Genomic DNA, 22,001 nt, shown 5'->3' on the forward strand with positions numbered 1-22,001 from the left:
AAAAATCATAAAAAGTCATAGTATAGTATGTCAAAAAAATCATAAAAAGTATAGTGTAGTATGTCAAAAATACATAAAAAGTCATAGTTTAGTATGTCAAAATCTTCATAAAAGTCAAAGTATAGTATGATGAAAAATGTATAAAAAGTCATAGTATAGTAAATTGAAATAGTCATTTAGTATAGTATGTCAAAAAAAACATCATAAAACTCATAGTATCTATGTCAAAAATTCATAAAAAGTCATACTATGTCAAAAAATCTTAAAAAGTCGTTAAAAAGTTATAGTATGTCGAAATATTCATAAAAGTAATTGTTTAGTATGTCAAAAAAAAAATCAAAAGTCATACTGTAGTATTCGAAATATTTTAAAAATTATAGTATAGTTGGTCAAAAAATAATAAAAACGTCATAATATAGTATGTCGAAATATTCCTAAAAAGTCGTAGTGTAGTATGTCTAACAATTCCAGATGTATAGTTCTTGTTGTTAACCAAGAAGAATCTAAAGTCCTCTGGAGAATGCGGGCGTTGATCCCGCTACCTCTCGCATGCTAGCAAGCGCTCTACCATTTGAGCTAATTCCCCTTTTAAAAAAAGTCATAGTATAGTAATTCAAAAATCATAAAAAGTCATAGTATGTCCAAAAATTCATAAAAGTCATAGTTTAGTATGTCGAAATATTCATAAAAGTCATAGTATTATATGTTGAAAATTCATAAAAGTCATAGTATAGTATGTCAAAAAATTTATAAAAATTCATAGTATAATATGTCAAAAAATTCATAAAAGTCAAGTATAGTATGTCAAAAACCAAAAAAAATCATAGTTAATATTTAAAAAATTCATAAAATTCATAGTATAATATGACAAATATTCATAAAAAAGTCATAAATGGTCATAGTATAGTATGCCAAAATATTCCTATAAGTAGTAGTATAGTATGTTTGTAACAAGTCCATATGTATAGTTCTTGTGTAAAGCAAGAAGAATCTAAAGTCCTCTGGAGAATGCGGGCATTGATCCCGCTACCTCCGCATGCTAAGCAAGCGCTCTACCATTGAGCTAATTTCCCTTTTGAAATAGTCATAGTATAGTATGACAAAAATTCATAAAAAGTCATGGTATAGATGTCAAAAAAATTCATAGTATAGTATGTCAAAAAAGTAATAACAAGTCATAGTATAGTATGACAAAAATTCATAAAAAGTCATAGTATAGCATGTCAAAAATTCATAAAAAGTCATAATACTATGTCAAAAATTCATAAAAGTCATAAAAAGTCATAGTATAATGTCTAAAAATCATAAATGTCAAAAAAAAATCATAAACAGTCATAGTTTAGTAAGTCAAAATATCATAAAAGGTCACAGTATAGTATTTCAAAAAATGTATAAAAGTCATAGTATAGTATTTCAAAAATCATAAAAGTCATAGTATAGTATGACAAAAAAATCATAAAAGGTCATAGTATAGTATGTCAAAAATTCATAAGTCATAGGATAGTAGTGTCGAAAAATAATAAAAGTCTTAAAAAGTCATGGTATAACATGTATAAAATCATAAAAGTCATAGTTTAGTATGACAAAAAAATCATGAAAGTCATACTATAGTATGTCAAAATTCTAAAAAGTTAAAATATAATATGTCAAAAATGTGTAAAAGTTAGTATGGTATGACTAAATATTCATAAAATGTCATGAAAAGTCACACTGTATTATGTCGAAATATTCCTAAAAAAGAAGATTCTAAAGTCCTCTGGAGAATGCGGCTGATTCCTCTTCTAAGGAAGGTCATAGAATAGTATATCAAAATTCACAAAAAGTCATTAAAGCCATAGTATGTCAAAAAAAATATAAAAGTCATAAAAGTCATAGTTTAGTATGTTAAAATATTCATGAAAGTCATAGTATAATATGTCGAAAATTCATAAAAGTCATAGTATAGTTGTCAAAAATTCATAAAAAGTATAAAAAAACTCATAGTATAGTATGTCAAAATATTCATCAAAAGTCGTAGTACAGTATGTCGTAACAAGTCTAACTTTATAGTTCTTGTTGTAAAGTAAGAAAAATAATTTCGTTATGCTGAAATTAAACTTAGTGGTTAAAGCACCTGTCTTGTAAACAGGATCCTGCGTCCAAATCCCAGCAGTGCCTGTAATCAGTTAATACTTACGTTATCTCCACTACAAAGAGTGTGTATATTTGCTTTTGCTATAGTGATTAACAAGCATTATATAATTCAGCCCAGTTGTGGCCTGTTGAGGGCAATAAATATCTAAAGGGAAATGGATTGAACCATCTTTTAATGTTTTAAAACCTAGTTTTGTTGGGGCTGAACATGGCCCAGGTGTACACCATGACCCTGTGACATCACTGTCGGGTGGGGTTTCAGGTGTTTGATGCTAAATGAGGTCAGAGGTGAAATAAACATGAACTTTACCGACCAAGGCACTTGGGCGCTGACTGCCTGATTTTAACGTCTTCGATGCTGCTGGAATGAAAATTAATATATTGATGATTGATATTAGTTGACTAAATCGCGATATGCACTGAAGGAAGATTCACGGGTCGCCATGGATCTAAGAGGGAGCCAACTCGTAAGGATCTGCACCACCAATAAACTGTAATTTCAAAACATCATCATCCTCTAAATGTGACTGAATTTTATTTATTGTGTAATTAGAAATCGCTGTGAGCAGGGTTGAACCTGCGCAGGGAGACCCCATTGGATTTCAAGTCCAACGCCTTAACCACTCGGCCATCACAGCTGTATAATATGATCTGATTTTACAGCGGAGAACCCCTGAGGCTGACAGATTCCATTACAGTTGGTACCATCAATCACACAAAGATAGAGCCTATCTCACAAGTACCTTGGGCAGTTCTGAATGACTGATGGGGATTCCAAAGCACTTCAGTTCCAAAGGATCATTCAAATCTTGAGGGTATTTCAGGTGTAATGTGGGTAGTTAATCCACCCCCTTTAGATGATCTGATTCATTTCCAAACCAGTCCAGGTTAATAATTAACAAGTTATTGAATCACACGTCAATGAGAAACATACATGTGTACAGACAAGGCTAGCAGCAACATCGCCGCGTCAGAAAGTTTCTGGTGTGCAAAGACCAAGAAAATGCCACGCAAAAGAAATGCCATGCTCACACCACACAGGCAGTGTGCAGGAGGCCTTACCACTGACTTCCACCAACTGCGGATCAACTCTGCTTGTGTCGGTCCGTGATCCGCAGTCTGTTAACACCCACCAGGTCCGGATTTGTTGCAGGCCATGACGGACCGCTGAAGTCACAAGGACCCACTGGATTTCGTGAATTCATGTATGATCACGAGATATAACAGGATGTTGTTTCTATAAACAGAAACACAAAACCTGATGAATGAATTAGGGCACTGCTGGGATTGGACCCAGGATCTCCTGTTTACGAGACAGGCACTTTAACCACTAAGCTACAGCGCCTCCGGTAGCTAAGTCTTTCTTGCAAGAATACAATGAGCTAGTGAAAAGGTTTCCTTCCATCCATCCATCTTTGTCCAGCAGCTCCAGCAGGGGACCCCAAACTGCCCTTTGTCGAGCATCACTGGGTGATCCTGAGGCGTTCCCGGGCCAGGTTGGAGATGAACTTTCTCCACTAGTTCTGGGTCTTCCCCAAGGCCTCCTCCCAGCTGGACGTGCCAGGACCAGCTCTCTATTATTATCTAGTGTGGGAAGTTTGAACTCAGCTTTTCTCTACATTATAGTGGACATTAATTTGCGCAAAGAAACTGAATTGCAAATACAGCGGCACCTTTTGTGAACATCTGCATTATCAACCCATGTAAAATTTACCATGTGTACACAGTAAACCTTTCTACTGCTGATTCATTGTTTGTGGCAAGAGCTTTAGAACCTATTCTTCTTCCACATCCTGTATGAACACTTAGTTTACTAAATGACTTAAGTTAGCCAGTAATTGTTGTGTGCCTTCAATAGCATAAGTGTTGATATTATGAAAGAAGCTGCCTGGCAAACCAATGTTGCATTTCACAACAGTGGTTCCATGGTGTAATGGTAAGCACTCTGGACTTTGAATCCAGTGGTCCGAGTTCAAGTCTCGGTGGAACCTGGTTTTAAGCCAGAGTACTGGTGAAATAAAAAAATCAACCTCTACACTGTCCACATCTAGGCTAACGGGTAAAATTTCTTGGCTGTTCGACTGAAAACAGTATGTTGGTGGTGGCATGTTGAGCTGTGACCTGTACTTCATGTTAACTGAAAGGAGCTCCAAATTTAGACTTAGTTGAACATATTGAAGATATTTCCACAATGTTGACCTAAATGTCAGTCTATTTCCCATCTAGTAGGCACATGTCTGGACACAGGTGGACATTTTGGACAGAAACATGGTGGATTTACTCCGTTACATTTACTTGAGTAAGTTTTTGAAAAGATTGTACTTCTAGTAGCAGTTTTAAATCACTATACTTTTACTTTTACTTCAGTAGATTAGTGAAGAAGAAACTATACTCTTACTCGCTACATCAGGCTACAAGGAGCTCGTTACTTTTCTTTTTACCTCTTGGTATTCTACGCGTCATGTTTTTACCACAGCGTACGTCTCATTTTAATGTTTTATTTTGAAAGAGAGAGAGACTTCCGCTGAAGACTCTACCACGTGACTGTGTTTCACCAATCAAACATTGTTGTGCAGTCACGTGCCATACTCGATCTCAGCGCCGGGACAGGTTAGCTTTACAGTCGTAGCAAATCAAAGATGTCAGAATCAACATCACCAAGGCAACGCAGACCAGGATAACCCCCCCCCCCCCCCCCCCCCCCCCGGCTCATAGTGAAAGCATGGTTACCTTTTAGGAAAAGTGCCAAACAGCAGCTACATTATGCGGTGTCTTCTGTGTCGACCAAAACAAACGGACATGTGAGCGTTCAACAACTCAACATCTAACCTGAGGAGACGTAGCGGTAGTTTTAGTTTTTGCTGTGGAGAGGTGAAGTTTGTCTTTTAGGTTACAAACAGTATGTTTTGCACATGCAGTATCCATCCAAATTTGATGTGACAAGTCTCTTCACTTAAGCTATTTTGTAATTAATAAATTAATTTTAATTTATTCTATTGATTGGATGAACTATAATTTGCCAAAAGATAATTATTTTGTATTTTTGTCGGTCTGATTGATGCTTGTGTTGAGAAATAAATCAGACGTTACTCAACAGTTTTTTCATCAAGTACTTTTTACTCTTACTAAAGTAATTATTGGATGACTACTTTTACTTTTACTTGAGTCATATTATTCTGAAGTAACAGTACTTTTACTTGAGTACAATTTTTGACTACTCTACCCACCTCTGCTGACTAGTCACATTTACTTGATGGAAAATTGCTAATAAGGTGTTTTTAAGTGGCTCGTTGGTCTAGCGGTATGATTCTTGCTTCGGTGCGAGAGGTCTGGGGTTAAACTCCCGGAAGAGCCCTGAAGGCAGGCGATGTTACAACCCTAATCTATAATTTAAAATCCAGTTTATAGTTAATTGAACCGGATTAGCAGCAAGCACAATTGTAGTAGAGCATGTTGGCAATTTTCATATCCTGCTTCAACTGCACGCAATAGAAAAACTGAGAAAAAATATAAGGAACAGGACATGACTCTCCTTGTTCATTGGTCTAGGTTTATGATTCTTACTTAGGGTGCGATAGGTCCTGGATGAGACTACTTTGCATATAAGTAGAGGAATGGATTGAATAATCTGGTTAATTTATTGAATATGATGGAAAAGAGAGTCACACGCAAGGCAAGGCAAGGCAAGGCAGCTTTATTTGTATAGCACATTTCAGCAACAGGGCAATTCAAAGTGCTTTACACAAAATCAGTTAAACAGATAAAACACAAGTAAAAACAGTTAAAAATCATAAGCATTAAAAATCGCTAAAACACATGAATAGACAGTTAAAAAAATAGACACATAAAACACAAGAATAAAAGTTACAGTGCAGCATAAGAAATTTAAAGAAATGAGCAGTCATTAAAGAAAGGCAGCATCAAAAAGAAAGGTCTTCAGCCTTGATTTAAAAGAACTGAGAGTAGCAGCGGATCTACAGGTTTCTGGGAGTTTATTCCAGATATGAGGAGCATAGAAACTGAAAGCTGCTTCACCCTGTTTAGTTCTGACTCTGGGGACAGAAAGTAGACCTGTCCCAGATGACCGGAGAGGTCTGGGTGGTTCATAGTGTAGAAGCAGATCAGAAATGTATTTTGGACCTAAACCGTTTAGTGATTTATAAACTAGCAAAAGTACTTTGAAATCAATTCTTTGAGACACAGGAAGCCAGTGTAAAGACTTCAGAACTGGAGTGATGTGATCCAGTCTCTTGGTCTTAGTGAGGACTCGAGCAGCAGCGTTCTGAATCAGCTGCAGCTGTTGATTGATTTTTTAGGGAGACCTGTAAAGACCCCGTTACAGTAGTCAAGTCTACTGAAGATAAAGGTATGGACAAGTTTTTCCAAATCCTGTTGACACATAAGTCCTTTAACCTTGATATATTCTTAAGGTGATAGTAGGCTGGACTTTGTAATTGTCTTAATGTGGCTGTTAAAGTTCAGGTCTGAGTCCATGACTACACCCAGATTTCTGGCTTTGTCTGTTGTTTTTAACATTGTGGTTTGAAGCTGAGCGCAGACTTTTAATCGTTCTCTTTTGCTCCAAAAACAACCACCTCAGTTTTTCCTTTATTTAATTTCAGAAAGTTCTGGCACATCCAGCCGTTAATTTGTTCAATGCACTTAGTCAGTTTTTGTATTGGACTGTAGTCCCCTGGCGATAAGGTTATGTAAATTGTGTGTCGTCCGCATAACTATGGTAACTTATTTTGTTGTTCTCCATAATCTGGGCCAGTGGGAGCATGTAGATGTTAAACAGAAGAGGCCCCAGAATAGAGCCTTGGGGAACTCCACACGTCATATTTGTATGCTCGGATGTATAATTACCTATTGTCACAAAGTAATCCGTATTCTGTAAGTAGGTTTCAAACCAGTTTAGTACTGAGCCAGAAAGTCCTACCCAGTTTTCCAATCGGTTAGTAATAAGGCAAATTCAGCAAGGCAAATTCATCACAATACTACTATCACTTCTTAGTGGCAAAATCAAGTTGCTTTCCAGCCGCTGCATTTATCAATGTACGATCATTCTTACGCTCTGATTGGCTTGATACGAACGTTTATGAATATCACGTAAAGCCTGTCGTAAAGGATTTCTGCGCTCATATCTACCCCACCTCTTTTTTTGTTTCCTGTTATGTCTCGGCAAGAAGTATTATGCTTTTGGGTCGTTGTCCATCTTTACATCAGAATCAGAAATACTTTATTGATCCCTGAAGGGAAACTCTGGAAAAAAAACTTTTCCTTCGAGCCAGATTTGAACCAGTGACCTAAGCTTTCAGCCTTATGCCTCTACAGTCCTCCGCTCTACCAACTGAGCTATCGAAGGGAGCTAGCAGACAGCAGCCAGCACACATGCACTTCCCATTCTTGTTAATGTGATAATTAGAGTGCATTTTCTTAATTCTTTCTTGGGTCTTAATACCCAGATGTATTACCAGATTTGAAGTGAACATTGTATTGCCCAGCGATGGTGGTATAGTGGTGAGCATAGCTGCCTTACAAGCAGTTGACCTGGGTTTGATTCCCAGCCATTGCAGCAGTTTTCTTTGAGTGATGTTACTTGCTTTTTTTTTTTTTTTACAAGAAGTCAGCAGAAAGGTTACTTGCACAACCTGGTTTGATAAAACCCTAGATCTCTTTGGGCTGCACGATTATGGCCAAGATGATGATCATGATTAGTTTGATCAATATGGATGATTATCACAATTATTTGTTAATTTTCTACTACAAAGTGCTGGAAAGGAAGGTTTCACCATCGTTGATCCTCAGGTTAACAAGGAACAATCTCAGCAAGGTGATTGATGGATAATTGTAGCTACCTCACTAACCCTTCAGCCCAAATGACACAGCTGTAAGACATCGCGTTGGTTACCTTCCAGCTATGTAATTCATGCAAATGGCAGTGGTGGGATTTGAACCCACGCCTCCAGAGAGACTGGAGCCTAAATTCATTGGTTAGTAGTCATTACCAGACACGGGCAAAGTGCAAATCGTAGTGCACTGCCTGTCTCTGTGGATCCTCGTGGAGGGAGCTTGATTGATTAATATGCTCCCTTAATTGTACCATAACAGAGCTCTAATGTTTTATGAAAGCGGGTTGGGTGAGTAACCTTTCTGGTTACTTCTAGACAAATAAAGCACCTAACCACACAACTAAAACTGCTGTGATGGCTGGGAACCAAACCCAGGTCAATTGCTTGGAAGGCAGCTATGTTCACCACTATACTACCATCACTGGGTAATGATGCTACTGTCCTTAAAGGTTGGATTTCTCCTTTTATTAAATTAAGGCATTAAGCTCAATTTCCTAAAGATGATTTTTAATTCCTCTTTTTAGTCAACTTCAGCATGGGTTCCTGAACGCATGCATACCACTGTATGCATGTATACCTGCATGCATTTCAAAATGTAGGCCAAGTATGTACTTAAAAAAAGAAACAGAGTTGTATTGACACCAAAAAAATTTTTTCCAGCAGAAAGCACCATTTTAAGGACACACAGCAGACCTACAATGAAATCGTAATTGCACTGCTTTGAAAATAGTAAGAACCTTCTTCATCACAAACCTGATGGTGCAGTACTTGATCCACATGGATCCACTTGCTGTCCCTCTGGCTGTTCCTCTCTCTGTCCCATTTATGTTTTCTTCTTCCTCACTTTCTTCATGCTCTTCACCCTCTTCTTCATCCTCCTCACCCTCAGGAATATCCCTCTCTGTGTCAGAGCCCTCACTTTCATCACATGCCCTCTCTCCAAACTCACAAAACTCAATACAACAACAGTCTTAAATGAACTGGCAACATCTGTTCTATGACTTACAGTTCTCAAGGATGCACACAATCTCAGCTGATTATCCTCCAGACAGCTTGTCTCTTATTCTTTTCTCTCACTTTTGTCTCTGTGTGGCGTGCGTGCCCGCTCGCGGTGTGAGGCGTGTGTCCGCGCTATTCTCTGACATGGACTCACAATCACTCCTGATAACTGAGTATTTGTACTTCATTACTTCCCATCTTTGATGACCATAAAGATTAATATGTACATGGTCTGCAGAACTGTACCTTCTAATTGAGGTAAGGGCACTGGGTTGTCTTTGGGCTGCTCTATGGTCTCCTGCAGAGGATAAATCCGGAGTTAGCTCACTCCAGTTATTTAAGCAACAAACGTCCCTGGGTGGACTTGAACCACCATCCTTTCAGTTAACAGCCGACTGCGCTGACCTATTGCGCCACAGAGACTGCTCCTGTCTGATGTTTTATGAGCGGGAACTCGATCTTTAAGCCACAAGCATTTGCTTTATGACTTTTTGAGGTTGAGCTGCACATGTCTGCTTTCAGGCTATTTTCCTGTTACTCAAAAATTGGGAAGCTGACTCATGCGGAAATGTAGAAGCTGGACGTGCATTGTATTGTTCTTACATGTCAATTGGATTCTGACTTTGAATTCAAGTATTTGGCATCCAACAAAATTCGGAACTGATGATGTATCAGTCATTTTGCTGGTGGTTTCTTGGTCACAGCAACAAGTTTCATCATTGACATACAGTTACACGCCACGTATCACAAAACTGTTGGGGGGCCTTATGTATTTGCTTGTATTACATCAAGTGACCTGCATACCAATGACCGTCAGAGATGGCAAAAGTACTCACTGCCCATACTCAAGTAGAAGTACAGATAATTGTGTTACAAATACTAAAACTAAAATAAAAGTAGAAGTATTGATTTAACTTCTTTACTCAAGTAAAAGTAACAAAGTACAGGCTTAGAAATGACTTAAAGTACAAAAGTAAAAGTAGCCTTATGAATGACAAAGCTACCTGGACCAGACAGAGCACGCTGAGAAACTACATGACATGGAAAAAAGACTCTTTGTTCTTTATTCTTTATGTGCCATTGCCTATATTTTAAATGGCTGTCTGCCAATAGGCCTAAAACATATAACTTATTTATATTGACAGAGACTGGGACTCCAGGTTAATAAGATTCTGACCGAGTACCAAGATATGAATTCAAGTGTGATTTGGTGAGAAGTCTGTGTATTTTCCCATCCAATTGATGACGCAAAAATAATAACTAACTCCAGTGAAATTATTTTTGCGTGATATTTAATTACAATCGTTTCCAGCCGCTGCCTTTATCATGTACGATCATTCGTATGCTTTGATTGGTGTCATACGAACGTTTCATGAATCTCACGTGAAGCCTGTCGTAAGAGGATTTCTGCGCTCATATCTGTGCTGGTTCCTACATTAGGTTGATAAATGAGGCCATTAGCTCTAAGGATGTGCTTCAATCCATAACTAAAGTGAGCACACTAATGAGTAGCACAATGATGCAATTAGTTTACCTTGTCATAAGCTAAAGCCTTTTCCAAGCTAGTACGCCAGTACGCTTCCGCTGCACCACTCTGCTGAAAATCACCCCTGATGGGACTTGAACCCACAATCCCTAGCTTAGGAGGCCAGTGCCTTATCCATTAGGCCACTGGGGCTTTACATTAACCATGTACACCTTGACCTTTGACTTCCAAAACCGAAATCAGTTCATCCGCGACTCCAAGTGGTTATGTATGCCAAATTTAAAGGGACTCCCTCTAGGCATTCAGAGATTTTGCATTCACTTCACAAGAATCAGGAACATGGAGGCAGCAGTTGTCTCCAACCACAGATCCAGATTCCACAGCTCCAGAGCCAGAAACACCTGCAGGACGCGATTGGAGCTGCTTAATTTTCACAAGTACCAAAGGCTCGGCCAAACAGCAAAGCCCACCAAAAAGAGTTTCATCTCATCGGGGGGTTCCCCTTCAAGGAAGTCTTTAGTAAAAGGCGAAAGACTTGTGTGTTCTGAAGAGAAATCAGAGTGAGTACAGCGGTCTGATCGAGAGCAGCAGAAAACCCTAGTCGACCCAGTCCAAACCCTCGGGGTAAGCCTCACTGGGTGTCCAAACTAAAATGATAAGAGGCAACTTGGTAGACTCCTTACTGATGTTTATATCTGTACTCACAATGCCCTTTTTTAAAACACCAGCCAATCACAAGTGTTACATGTGAATAATCAAGGTGTGAGAAATCAGGAAGCTCACATAAAAGATAGTTGTAAAGTCTACCAAATGTTTAACTTTACAACCCGTAAGCTGTTGGAACCTTGGCTGCCACATGTTCCCTTACCATCCCTCACAGTGTGATTCACAGATTGTCATGCCCATGGTTATGAACAGCTTTTAGATTCAGATTTTACTTTTTTAAAATCAAGGCATTAAGATCACTTTCCAAAAGATGATTTTTTTTAATTCCTCTTTTAGTCAACTTCAGCATGGGTTCCTAAACGAATGCATACCACTGTATGCATGTATACCTGCATGCAATTCAAAATGTAGGCCAAGTATGTACTTAAAAAAAAGAAACAGACCCGTTTTGACACAAAAACAGAATTTGACAGCAGAAAGCACCAATTTAAGGACAGAGAAATCAGGAATATCACATAAAAAATAGTGTCAAGGTCTATCAAATGTTGCGTTTGGTTGACTGGTTGCCACCGGTTCCCAAACCTTTCCTCGAAATGTCACTCCCAGATTATCCAGCCCCTGAGCTTAAACAGCAGAGCAGAGTGGCGCAGCGGGAGCGTGCTGGGCCCATAACCCAGCGGTCGATGGATCAAAACCATCCTCTGCTAATTGGTATGCTTTGGAGCAGTATTAAGTGTGTTCACGTTTATCAAAGTGAAATGTCTACTTAATGACATGTCAAGTTTATTTCGTCTATAAAAATCGAAACTACAGTTCTCATACTTGCTGTAACACCCATAAAAACCTGAGTGTAATTCAATAAATATACATTTAAAGTCCTGGTTGTGCTATCTGATAACCTGTACTCTGAATGCAACTCCTCAACTGATCGCACTGCATTCTGTGATAGTCCCAGAAAAGAAAGTTATATTAAGTATGAAACTCTAATTCATTACATTTTACTTCATAATTGCAACTGCATGTGTTGCATTCATTGTTGCAAAACTCATTCTGTATATAGGTTGTACGATTGTGTTTGTGGGGGCCGTGTATGTGTGCAGGTTTTTTAGTGGGTCTTCACATGTGCTCATCTGCTGTAAAGCACAGTAGTGCTCCATTGGACCAACAGGTCAAAAATTGACCTAGGAAAACTAAACACTATGTATTTAAAACCCTAAAATTCATAAATATCATAAAATTTTAAACCCATGTTTTTTGTTAATAGAAACTAATTTCTGATAAAGAAACTTAACATGTAAAATTTTAAGTGTTGATCCCGAAGTGACCTTTTTGTGCCATTGTTTTAGTTTGGAGGCATGCATAAAGAAATGGCAAAAAGAAACAGTTGTGCTTCCTGGCAGATTAAATCATTCATTGCTTACAATTTATCAGAGAAGTATGGTAAAATCAGTTCAGTTTAATATCACCACAGATATAAGTAGGTACATGCAGAAACATGTCAAAGGCGCGTCAGGTTGGCGGCCTGGTCGCCCAGCGTCAGGTTGGCGGCCTGGTCGCCCAGCGTCAGGTTGGCGGCCTGGGCGCCCAGCGTCAGGTTGGCGGCTGGTCGCCCAGCGTCTGGTTGGCGGCCTGGTCGCAGCGTCAGGTTGGCGGCTGGTCGCCCAGCGTCTGGTTGGCGGCCTGGTCGCCCAGCGTCTGGTTGGCAGCCTGGTCGCCCAGCGTCTGGTTGGCAGCCTGGTCGCCCAGCGTCTGGTTGGCAGCCTGGTCGCCCAGCGTCTGGTTGGCAGCCTGGTCGCCCAGCGTCTGGTTGGCAGCCTGGTCGCCCAGCGTCTGGTTGGCAGCCTGGTCGCCCAGCGTCTGGTTGGCAGCCTGGTCGCCCAGCGTCTGGTTGGCAGCCTGGTCGCCCAGCGTCTGGTTGGCAGCCTGGTCGCCCAGCGTCTGGTTGGCAGCCTGGTCGCCCAGCGTCTGGTTGGCAGCTGGTCGCCAGCGTCTGGTTGGCAGCCTGGTCGCCCAGCGTCTGGTTGGCAGCCTGGTCGCCCAGCGTCTGGTTGGCAGCCTGGTCGCCCAGCGTCTGGTTGGCAGCCTGGTCGCCCAGCGTCTGGTTGGCAGCCTGGTCGCCCAGCGTCTGGTTGGCAGCCTGGTCGCCCAGCGTCTGGTTGGCAGCCTGGTCGCCCAGCGTCTGGTTGGCAGCCTGGTCGCCCAGCGTCTGGTTGGCAGCCTGGTCGCCCAGCGTCTGGTTGGCAGCCTGGTCGCCCAGCGTCTGGTTGGCAGCCTGGTCGCCCAGCGTCTGGTTGGCAGCCTGGTCGCCCAGCGTCTGGTTGGCAGCTGGTCGCCCAGCGTCTGGTTGGCAGCCTGGTCGCCCAGCGTCTGGTTGGCAGCCTGGTCGCCCAGCGTCTGGTTGGCAGCCTGGTCGCCCAGCGTCTGGTTGGCAGCCTGGTCGCCCAGCGTCTGGTTGGCAGCCTGGTCGCCCAGCGTCTGGTTGGCAGCCTGGTCGCCCAGCGTCTGGTTGGCAGCCTGGTCGCCCAGCGTCTGGTTGGCAGCCTGGTCGCCCAGCGTCTGGTTGGCAGCTGGTCGCCCAGCGTCTGGTTGGCAGCTGGTCGCCCAGCGTCTGGTTGGCAGCCTGGTCGCCCAGCGTCTGGTTGGCAGCCTGGTCGCCCAGCGTCTGGTTGGCAGCCTGGTCGCCCAGCGTCTGGTTGGCAGCCTGGTCGCCCAGCGTCTGGTTGGCAGCCTGGTCGCCCAGCGTCTGGTTGGCAGCCTGGTCGCCCAGCGTCTGGTTGGCAGCCTGGTCGCCCAGCGTCTGGTTGGCAGCCTGGTCGCCAGCGTCTGGTTGGCAGCCTGGTCGCCCAGCGTCTGGTTGGCAGCCTGGTCGCCCAGCGTCTGGTTGGCAGCCTGGTCGCCCAGCGTCTGGTTGGCAGCCTGGTCGCCCAGCGTCTGGTTGGCAGCCTGGTCGCCCAGCGTCTGGTTGGCAGCCTGGTCGCCAGCGTCTGGTTGGCAGCCTGGTCGCCCAGCGTCTGGTTGGCAGCCTGGTCGCCCAGCGTCTGGTTGGCAGCCTGGTCGCCCAGCGTCTGGTGGCAGCCTGGTCGCCCAGCGTCTGGTTGGCAGCCTGGTCGCCCAGCGTCTGGTTGGCAGCCTGGTCGCCCAGCGTCTGGTTGGCAGCCTGGTCGCCCAGCGTCTGGTTGGCAGCCTGGTCGCCCAGCGTCTGGTTGGCAGCCTGGTCGCCCAGCGTCTGGTTGGCAGCCTGGTCGCCCAGCGTCTGGTTGGCAGCCTGGTCGCCCAGCGTCTGGTTGGCAGCCTGGTCGCCCAGCGTCTGGTTGGCAGCCTGGTCGCCCAGCGTCTGGTTGGCAGCCTGGTCGCCCAGCGTCTGGTTGGCAGCCTGGTCGCCCAGCGTCTGGTTGGCAGCCTGGTCGCCCAGCGTCTGGTTGGCAGCCTGGTCGCCCAGCGTCTGGTTGGCAGCCTGGTCGCCCAGCGTCTGGTTGGCAGCCTGGTCGCCCAGCGTCTGGTTGGCAGCCTGGTCGCCCAGCGTCTGGTTGGCAGCCTGGTCGCCCAGCGTCTGGTTGGCAGCCTGGTCGCCCAGCGTCTGGTTGGCAGCCTGGTCGCCCAGCGTCTGGTTGGCAGCCTGGTCGCCCAGCGTCTGGTTGGCAGCCTGGTCGCCCAGCGTCTGGTTGGCAGCCTGGTCGCCCAGCGTCTGGTTGGCAGCCTGGTCGCCCAGCGTCTGGTTGGCAGCCTGGTCGCCCAGCGTCTGGTTGGCAGCCTGGTCGCCCAGCGTCTGGTTGGCAGCCTGGTCGCCCAGCGTCTGGTTGGCAGCCTGGTCGCCCAGCGTCTGGTTGGCAGCCTGGTCGCCCAGCGTCTGGTTGGCAGCCTGGTCGCCCAGCGTCTGGTTGGCAGCCTGGTCGCCCAGCGTCTGGTTGGCAGCCTGGTCGCCCAGCGTCTGGTTGGCAGCCTGGTCGCCCAGCGTCTGGTTGGCAGCCTGGTCGCCCAGCGTCTGGTTGGCAGCCTGGTCGCCCAGCGTCTGGTTGGCAGCCTGGTCGCCCAGCGTCTGGTTGGCAGCCTGGTCGCCCAGCGTCTGGTTGGCAGCCTGGTCGCCCAGCGTCTGGTTGGCAGCCTGGTCGCCAGCGTCTGGTTGGCAGCCTGGTCGCCCAGCGTCTGGTTGGCAGCCTGGTCGCCCAGCGTCTGGTTGGCAGCCTGGTCGCCCAGCGTCTGGTTGGCAGCCTGGTCGCCCAGCGTCTGGTTGGCAGCCTGGTCGCCCAGCGTCTGGTTGGCAGCCTGGTCGCCCAGCGTCTGGTTGGCAGCCTGGTCGCCCAGCGTCTGGTTGGCAGCCTGGTCGCCCAGCGTCTGGTTGGCAGCCTGGTCGCCCAGCGTCTGGTTGGCAGCCTGGTCGCCCAGCGTCTGGTTGGCAGCTGGTCGCCCAGCGTCTGGTTGGCAGCCTGGTCGCCCAGCGTCTGGTTGGCAGCCTGGTCGCCCAGCGTCTGGTTGGCAGCCTGGTCGCCCAGCGTCTGGTTGGCAGCCTGGTCGCCCAGCGTCTGGTTGGCAGCCTGGTCGCCCAGCGTCTGGTTGGCAGCCTGGTCGCCCAGCGTCTGGTTGGCAGCCTGGTCGCCCAGCGTCTGGTTGGCAGCCTGGTCGCCCAGCGTCTGGTTGGCAGCCTGGTCGCCCAGCGTCTGGTTGGCAGCCTGGTCGCCCAGCGTCTGGTTGGCAGCCTGGTCGCCCAGCGTCTGGTTGGCAGCCTGGTCGCCCAGCGTCTGGTTGGCAGCCTGGTCGCCCAGCGTCTGGTTGGCAGCCTGGTCGCCCAGCGTCTGGTTGGCAGCCTGGTCGCCCAGCGTCTGGTTGGCAGCCTGGTCGCCCAGCGTCTGGTTGGCAGCCTGGTCGCCCAGCGTCTGGTTGGCAGCCTGGTCGCCCAGCGTCTGGTTGGCAGCCTGGTCGCCCAGCGTCTGGTTGGCAGCCTGGTCGCCCAGCGTCTGGTTGGCAGCCTGGTCGCCCAGCGTCTGGTTGGCAGCCTGGTCGCCAGCGTCTGGTTGGCAGCCTGGTCGCCCAGCGTCTGGTTGGCAGCCTGGTCGCCCAGCGTCTGGTTGGCAGCCTGGTCGCCCAGCGTCTGGTTGGCAGCCTGGTCGCCCAGCGTCTGGTTGGCAGCCTGGTCGCCCAGCGTCTGGTTGGCAGCCTGGTCGCCCAGCGTCTGGTTGGCAGCCTGGTCGCCCAGCGTCTGGTTGGCAGCCTGGTCGCCCAGCGTCTGGTTGGCAGCCTGGTCGCCCAGCGTCTGGTTGGCAGCCTGGTCGCCCAGCGTCTGGTTGGCAGCCTGGTCGCCCAGCGTCTGGTTGGCAGCCTGGTCGCCCAGCGTCTGGTTGGCAGCCTGGTCGCCCAGCGTCTGGTTGGCAGCCTGGTCGCCCAGCGTCTGGTTGGCAGCCTGGTCGCCCAGCGTCTGGTTGGCAGCCTGGTCGCCCAGCGTCTGGTTGGCAGCCTGGTCGCCCAGCGTCTGGTTGGCAGCCTGGTCGCCCAGCGTCTGGTTGGCAGCCTGGTCGCCCAGCGTCTGGTTGGCAGCCTGGTCGCCCAGCGTCTGGTTGGCAGCCTGGTCGCCCAGCGTCTGGTTGGCAGCCTGGTCGCCCAGCGTCTGGTTGGCAGCCTGGTCGCCCAGCGTCTGGTTGGCAGCCTGGTCGCCCAGCGTCTGGTTGGCAGCCTGGTCGCCCAGCGTCTGGTTGGCAGCCTGGTCGCCCAGCGTCTGGTTGGCAGCCTGGTCGCCCAGCGTCTGGTTGGCAGCCTGGTCGCCCAGCGTCTGGTTGGCAGCCTGGTCGCCCAGCGTCTGAGCCGTTTTGAGCCGTTTGGGTCCGTTCAGGGGCAATTGAACATCTGCAAGCTTTTGAATAGCTGCCTCAGCTTCCACTTCATTGGTTTCCAGTTGTGCTGAAAAATACGTAGAAATCGTAAATTCCCAACTACCCTTGACATTAATACTGTAAATAATTTACCATTAAGGCTTCTTTGTTTTTGATTAAAAAGTAAAGCAAGTATTAAGACTTCCTTTTAATGCTTGATATCTCCAAAACATTTAATTGGTAATTAGACCAGTGGAGTTTGTTTACATCATTACAGAATCTGAATTGTGTTCAAGCTAGCACAGCAGTTGTGTTCAAGTGCTGCATTTACTTTGTTTGGGAAATTCCACGATCTCTACAGAGCTACCTTAGCTTAAGTTGGCTGACTGACTATATAAATGTCTGATTAATTTGAGAAGCCAGTTTTATACTAACATTGCATGGTCCATATATCTTAAATTAAACATGGGTTGGAATCCCCAATCCAAAAGCCAGACAACTTAACCTTAATTTACTACGTTGTGCCACAAAAGAACCTCAGCGGTAAATACAATTGTACCATTTTCCCAATATGGTTTCATAGAACCTGCTCACCTTTAGCAGCTTGGATCAACTTGGACTCCATTGACTGGAGAAGTGCAAAGGCCCTCTTCATGGAGATATCATTGGGAGACACATCTGTAGCACAAAATAAATTCAGTTAGTGTCCGTAAGTAGCTCTTGAAAGATTCTGTCACGAACGTTCTTACCTCTAATCATTCTCCTCTGCAGCTCATCATCATGTCTTTCATTTGTGCCGCCAACTGGCAAACTCAAGCCTAAGGACAATGCAACTGCTGTTAATCAATAATTCTGCTGTTTGACACCACATATCATTAACTTGTTCCAGCTAAATTTAATTTCATTAATTGAGTAATTTACCCTACTCTTTACATTTGCTATGGTCCACTAGATATTTGAATACAAGCTTCAAATAGAAGAAATGTAACAACCTTTGTTAATCCAAACAGTCAGTACACAAACAACAAAGACCCAAACAGCTGCCATCACTCCAGTCACCAAGAGAAACTGGTTCCTGTGCTACATGCCGGGTTAAAAACCATCATGCAGGTAGCACAGCTGTTGCTGATCAGCTCTAATTGGCTCTCTCTGCAGAGTCAGTGCTAGTTGAGATTCAGCCCATGAAAAATGGGAATTAGTATCTCACTGTAAATGAAATGTTACTACCCACAATGCAATGCATGTAACAGTTACGAACCAGAAAAGAAAATTATGGTATTTTACTGTGCATTTTGTGGTAAGTAACTGTAGATATAAAGTAAAGTCTAACAGTGTAGGGTACTTACGTAACTACAGCTTTGATTTAATAAAGGACCAATATCAGAGATCATAAAGCTCTTTCTGCAGACTTTCACCAGCTAAATATCAATTCCCATACCAGGACTTGAACCCGGGCCACCTGGGTGAAAACCAGGAATCCTAACCACTAGACCATATGGGACTGAACATGTAGTAATAACAGGGATTTCATGAATGAATTCATAGTCTGGCTGGAAACAGGCCTTCTCTTGAACGAGAACGAAGAAGCTTCTTAAGTAAGTTTTATCTTGAAAAAAGATAAAACTTACACCATGTAGTCCGCGTCAAGATAGAGGACAGGACACCCAAAAGTTTATTTAAACCAGCGCCATTAATAGCATATCCATGGTTTTCAGGTAAGTGTTCGAGATAAAGTTGTGTTTCAGCAGTCTGCTATCACTGTTAGAATACATTCAGAACATGTTTAACTTATTCCTGAACCGTTGCAATTTTACACTCAGTCATTTGCATGTAGCTTCTGTCTGAACATTAAAATTCCAAATAGTGATACGTTTGACTCAATGGTTATTCATCTCTGTTTAGAATTGTAATGTGTAGACATTCCAATGCCGTGTATGAGCATTGTGTGACCACGATTGCGCCTCTATAAAGTTTTACGTTTGACTCAATGGGTATTCATATCTATTCAGAATTGTAATGTGTAGACATTCCAATGCCGTGTACAAGCATTGTGTGATCATGATTGCTCCTCTATAAAGTGATACGTTTGACAATGGTTATTTATATCTATTCAGTTGAGACAATGCCGTGAACACACTGCATTGTGTGATACTTATGTGCCGGAGAGAGCAACACTCCATTTCAGTTTGAAATTACATTCTAAAATGCTGATTGGCCAGGTTTCCTGACGTCAAGATGTGTGACGTAACACGGACGTTCCTGATTGGCTGGAAGAAATGGATAAGTGGTCCTTATTGTATATGATTGTAGTCCTGTTCTTTTTTCCCCAGTATGTTCCCTTGGATCAGAGAGGCTCCAAAATCAGGGTAGCAGCTGTCGCCATGGTCCCGCTACACGTTCTGTGATGCCATGTTCAACTGCTACACTGCGGTGCCCTGCTACGTCCTGCTACGTCCTGCTGTGCCTTGTAATGCCGCACAGCGTCCTGCTATGCCATGAACTACTACAAAGAACTGCTACAAACTACTAATTTTTTCTATTTTTGTTATTGCCACTCTTCATTCTAACCCCAACCGGCCCGTCAGACACCGCCTACCAAGAGCCTGGGTCTGACCGAGGTTTCTGCCTAAAAGGAAGTTTTTCCTCGCCACTGTCGCACTGTTGCTTGCTCTGGAGGAGACTACTAGAACTGTTGGGTCCTTGTAAATTATGAAGTGTGGTTCTATCTGTAAAGTGTCTTGAGATAACTCTTGTTATGAATTGATACTATAAATAAAATTGAATTGAATTGAATTGAATTGAATTGAATTGAATTGAATTGAATAAGTACAGAAGAGCCCAGTACAGCGTTTACTGTCTTGGAAAAACAACCAACGGCAACACCAGTGACCAGCGACCAACGACCAACAACGCTTCTCACGAAAAAGTAAGTGATACAGCTCCATGATAAAAAAATAGCGAGTTTGACACAATTATTGTAATGCTCTGATAACTTTAGTTATCGTTACAGCCAAAAATATTGACTGAGATTAAATGGTCAATGTTTCAGATTGAACCTACATCCAGCTAATCACCACAACCAGTGTTACATTCTGTCCATGCATTCTTTGTTTTGTGTCATGTCAACCTGCTTGCGTTTTTTCTTTTTTAGAAATAAGACCTGTTACTAAATTTAATTTATTTTGCTGTCTTCCCATTAAAAACTACAATTAGAAATCCTGCCACGTGCGTTGTTAACACTGCACATTTTTGATTTCAGCAAAAACACATTTGTTGCATAACAACTGTCCACGATGAAAAGGAAAGATAGGCAGATTACACAAAGCGCTGGAAGAGGGCACAACGAGAGATGCTACTACTGGACCGGGCTCTTCTTCAACAACAACAACAACAACCACCACCACCAACCCCACCACCACCTCATCAACACCCACTGAAGCAAATGCCTGAGGAGTGTGAAGAGGAGCCAGAACTTGCTGTAAATTATGCCAGCAGCTCTAAGGGGGACAGCAGCAGGGAGGTGAGTCATTCCACAGAGGGAGGTGGCTCAGACAGGAAGATGGAAATGAGAGGTAAGAAGACTCAAGTTGTTCACATGCGTGAGTTTGTGTGTGTGTGATAACTGAATACTAAACAAACACTTTTTTTTCCCTTAGGCATGAGGGCATCCATAAACAGAATGAGGGCATCCATGCACCTCATGGCACAGGTCATCCATGATCTGAAAGATCAGATAGATGAGCTCTTAAAACGCTCCCTGTCACCTCCTGCTCCTCCTGTTGAAGACTTCCTGCTGTCGCCCTGCTCGACTGTCACCGAGCTGCTGGAGTTTGACAGACCTCTTTGTCAACCAGAGAGGAGGAACAATATGGTAATTAAGTAGCCATAGTCCTGCCTTGAGACAAACACTATATAATTGCATAAAATCCACTATCTTAATTATTCTGTAGTTAGAAATCGCTGTGAGCAGGGTTTGAACCTGCGCAGGGAGACCCCATTGGATTTCAAGTCCAACGCCTTAACCACTCAGCCATCACAGCTGTAAAATACATTCTGTTTTTACAGCGGAGAACCCCTGATGCCTGACAGACTCCATTCAGACCAATCAGAAAAAGATAGAGCCTATCTCACAAGTACCTTGGGCAAATCTGAATGACTGATGGGGATTCCCAAGCACTTCAGTTCCAAAGGATCATTCAAATCTCGAGGGTATTTCAGGTGTAATGTGGGTAGTTAATCCACAACCCTTTAGATCATCCGATTCATTTCCAGTCCAGATTAACAATTAACAAGTTATTGAATCACATGTCAATGAGAAACATACATGTGTACAGACAAGGCTAGCAGCAACAGCGCCGTGTCAGAAAATATTTTGGTGTGCAAAGACCAAGAAAATGCCACGCACCAGAAATACCATGCTCACACCACACAGGCAGTGTGCAGGAGGCCTTACCCTGACTCCACCAACTGTGGATCAACTCCGCTTTGTGTCTGCTCCGTGATCCGCAGTCCGTCAACACCCACCTGACGGGCCACTGAAGTCACATGGACCGACAGGATCTCGTAAATTCATGTATGATCACGCGATATAACAGGATGTAGTTTCTATAAACAGAACCGCAAAACCTGATGAGCTTTCATGTATCATCTTGATCTGTGGTGATGTAGTGTTTCTGTGTAAATGTAACATGCCTTTTTCATTTGCTACCAGGGCTTAATGAGTAGCATGGGGATTTGGTAGACATGATGATGGGATGCAAACAGAGATAATGACTGCAGCAACAAGGTGCAGCAGGGATTTGAACCCTGGATCTCCTGTTTACTAGACAGGCACTTTAACCAGCTAAGCCACAGCACCCCCTTGAGTACTACTCACTAACAAAACAATAAACTTACTCTCATTCAGAAGCCATAGAAGAGCGGTGCAAATATTTTCATCAGAGTGATGGCTTGTGGTAAGAAATTGGTCCTGACTCTGTTGGTTTTGGCGTAAAGTGCTCTGTAGCGCCTACCAGAGGGGAGAAGCTGGAATAGTTTGTGTACAGGGTGAGATGGGTGTCTGGA

General features: G+C 45.2%; 9 non-coding genes across 9 annotated transcripts; 2 read left to right on the forward strand and 7 right to left on the reverse strand.

Annotated features, from left to right (window-relative positions):
* Positions 1-2,690: 2,690 nt before the first annotated feature.
* On the reverse strand, positions 2,691-2,771 carry trnas-uga (transfer RNA serine (anticodon UGA)). The gene has a single exon. It is a non-coding gene; the product is annotated as a tRNA-Ser (tRNA).
* Positions 2,772-3,406: 635 nt separating this feature from the next.
* On the reverse strand, positions 3,407-3,478 carry trnat-cgu (transfer RNA threonine (anticodon CGU)). The gene has a single exon. It is a non-coding gene; the product is annotated as a tRNA-Thr (tRNA).
* A 574-nt stretch (positions 3,479-4,052) lies between these two features.
* On the forward strand, positions 4,053-4,124 carry trnaq-uug (transfer RNA glutamine (anticodon UUG)). The gene has a single exon. It is a non-coding gene; the product is annotated as a tRNA-Gln (tRNA).
* A 3,512-nt stretch (positions 4,125-7,636) lies between these two features.
* On the forward strand, positions 7,637-7,708 carry trnav-uac (transfer RNA valine (anticodon UAC)). Its single transcript has one exon. It is a non-coding gene; the product is annotated as a tRNA-Val (tRNA).
* A 2,881-nt stretch (positions 7,709-10,589) lies between these two features.
* trnar-ccu (transfer RNA arginine (anticodon CCU)) lies at positions 10,590-10,662 on the reverse strand. The gene has a single exon. It is a non-coding gene; the product is annotated as a tRNA-Arg (tRNA).
* A 254-nt stretch (positions 10,663-10,916) lies between these two features.
* LOC116684959 (U5 spliceosomal RNA) lies at positions 10,917-11,034 on the reverse strand. Its single transcript, XR_004330878.1, has one exon. It is a non-coding gene; the product is annotated as a U5 spliceosomal RNA (small nuclear RNA).
* A 7,332-nt stretch (positions 11,035-18,366) lies between these two features.
* trnae-uuc (transfer RNA glutamic acid (anticodon UUC)) lies at positions 18,367-18,438 on the reverse strand. Its single transcript has one exon. It is a non-coding gene; the product is annotated as a tRNA-Glu (tRNA).
* A 2,457-nt stretch (positions 18,439-20,895) lies between these two features.
* Positions 20,896-20,977, reverse strand: trnas-uga (transfer RNA serine (anticodon UGA)). Its single transcript has one exon. It is a non-coding gene; the product is annotated as a tRNA-Ser (tRNA).
* Positions 20,978-21,721: 744 nt separating this feature from the next.
* Positions 21,722-21,795, reverse strand: trnat-agu (transfer RNA threonine (anticodon AGU)). The gene has a single exon. It is a non-coding gene; the product is annotated as a tRNA-Thr (tRNA).
* Between the last annotated feature and the right edge of the window lie 206 nt (positions 21,796-22,001).

This window comes from Etheostoma spectabile, unplaced genomic scaffold (genome assembly GCF_008692095.1).
Source record: "Etheostoma spectabile isolate EspeVRDwgs_2016 unplaced genomic scaffold, UIUC_Espe_1.0 scaffold00569427, whole genome shotgun sequence".
In the NCBI taxonomy this organism is placed as follows: Eukaryota; Metazoa; Chordata; class Actinopteri; order Perciformes; family Percidae; genus Etheostoma; species Etheostoma spectabile.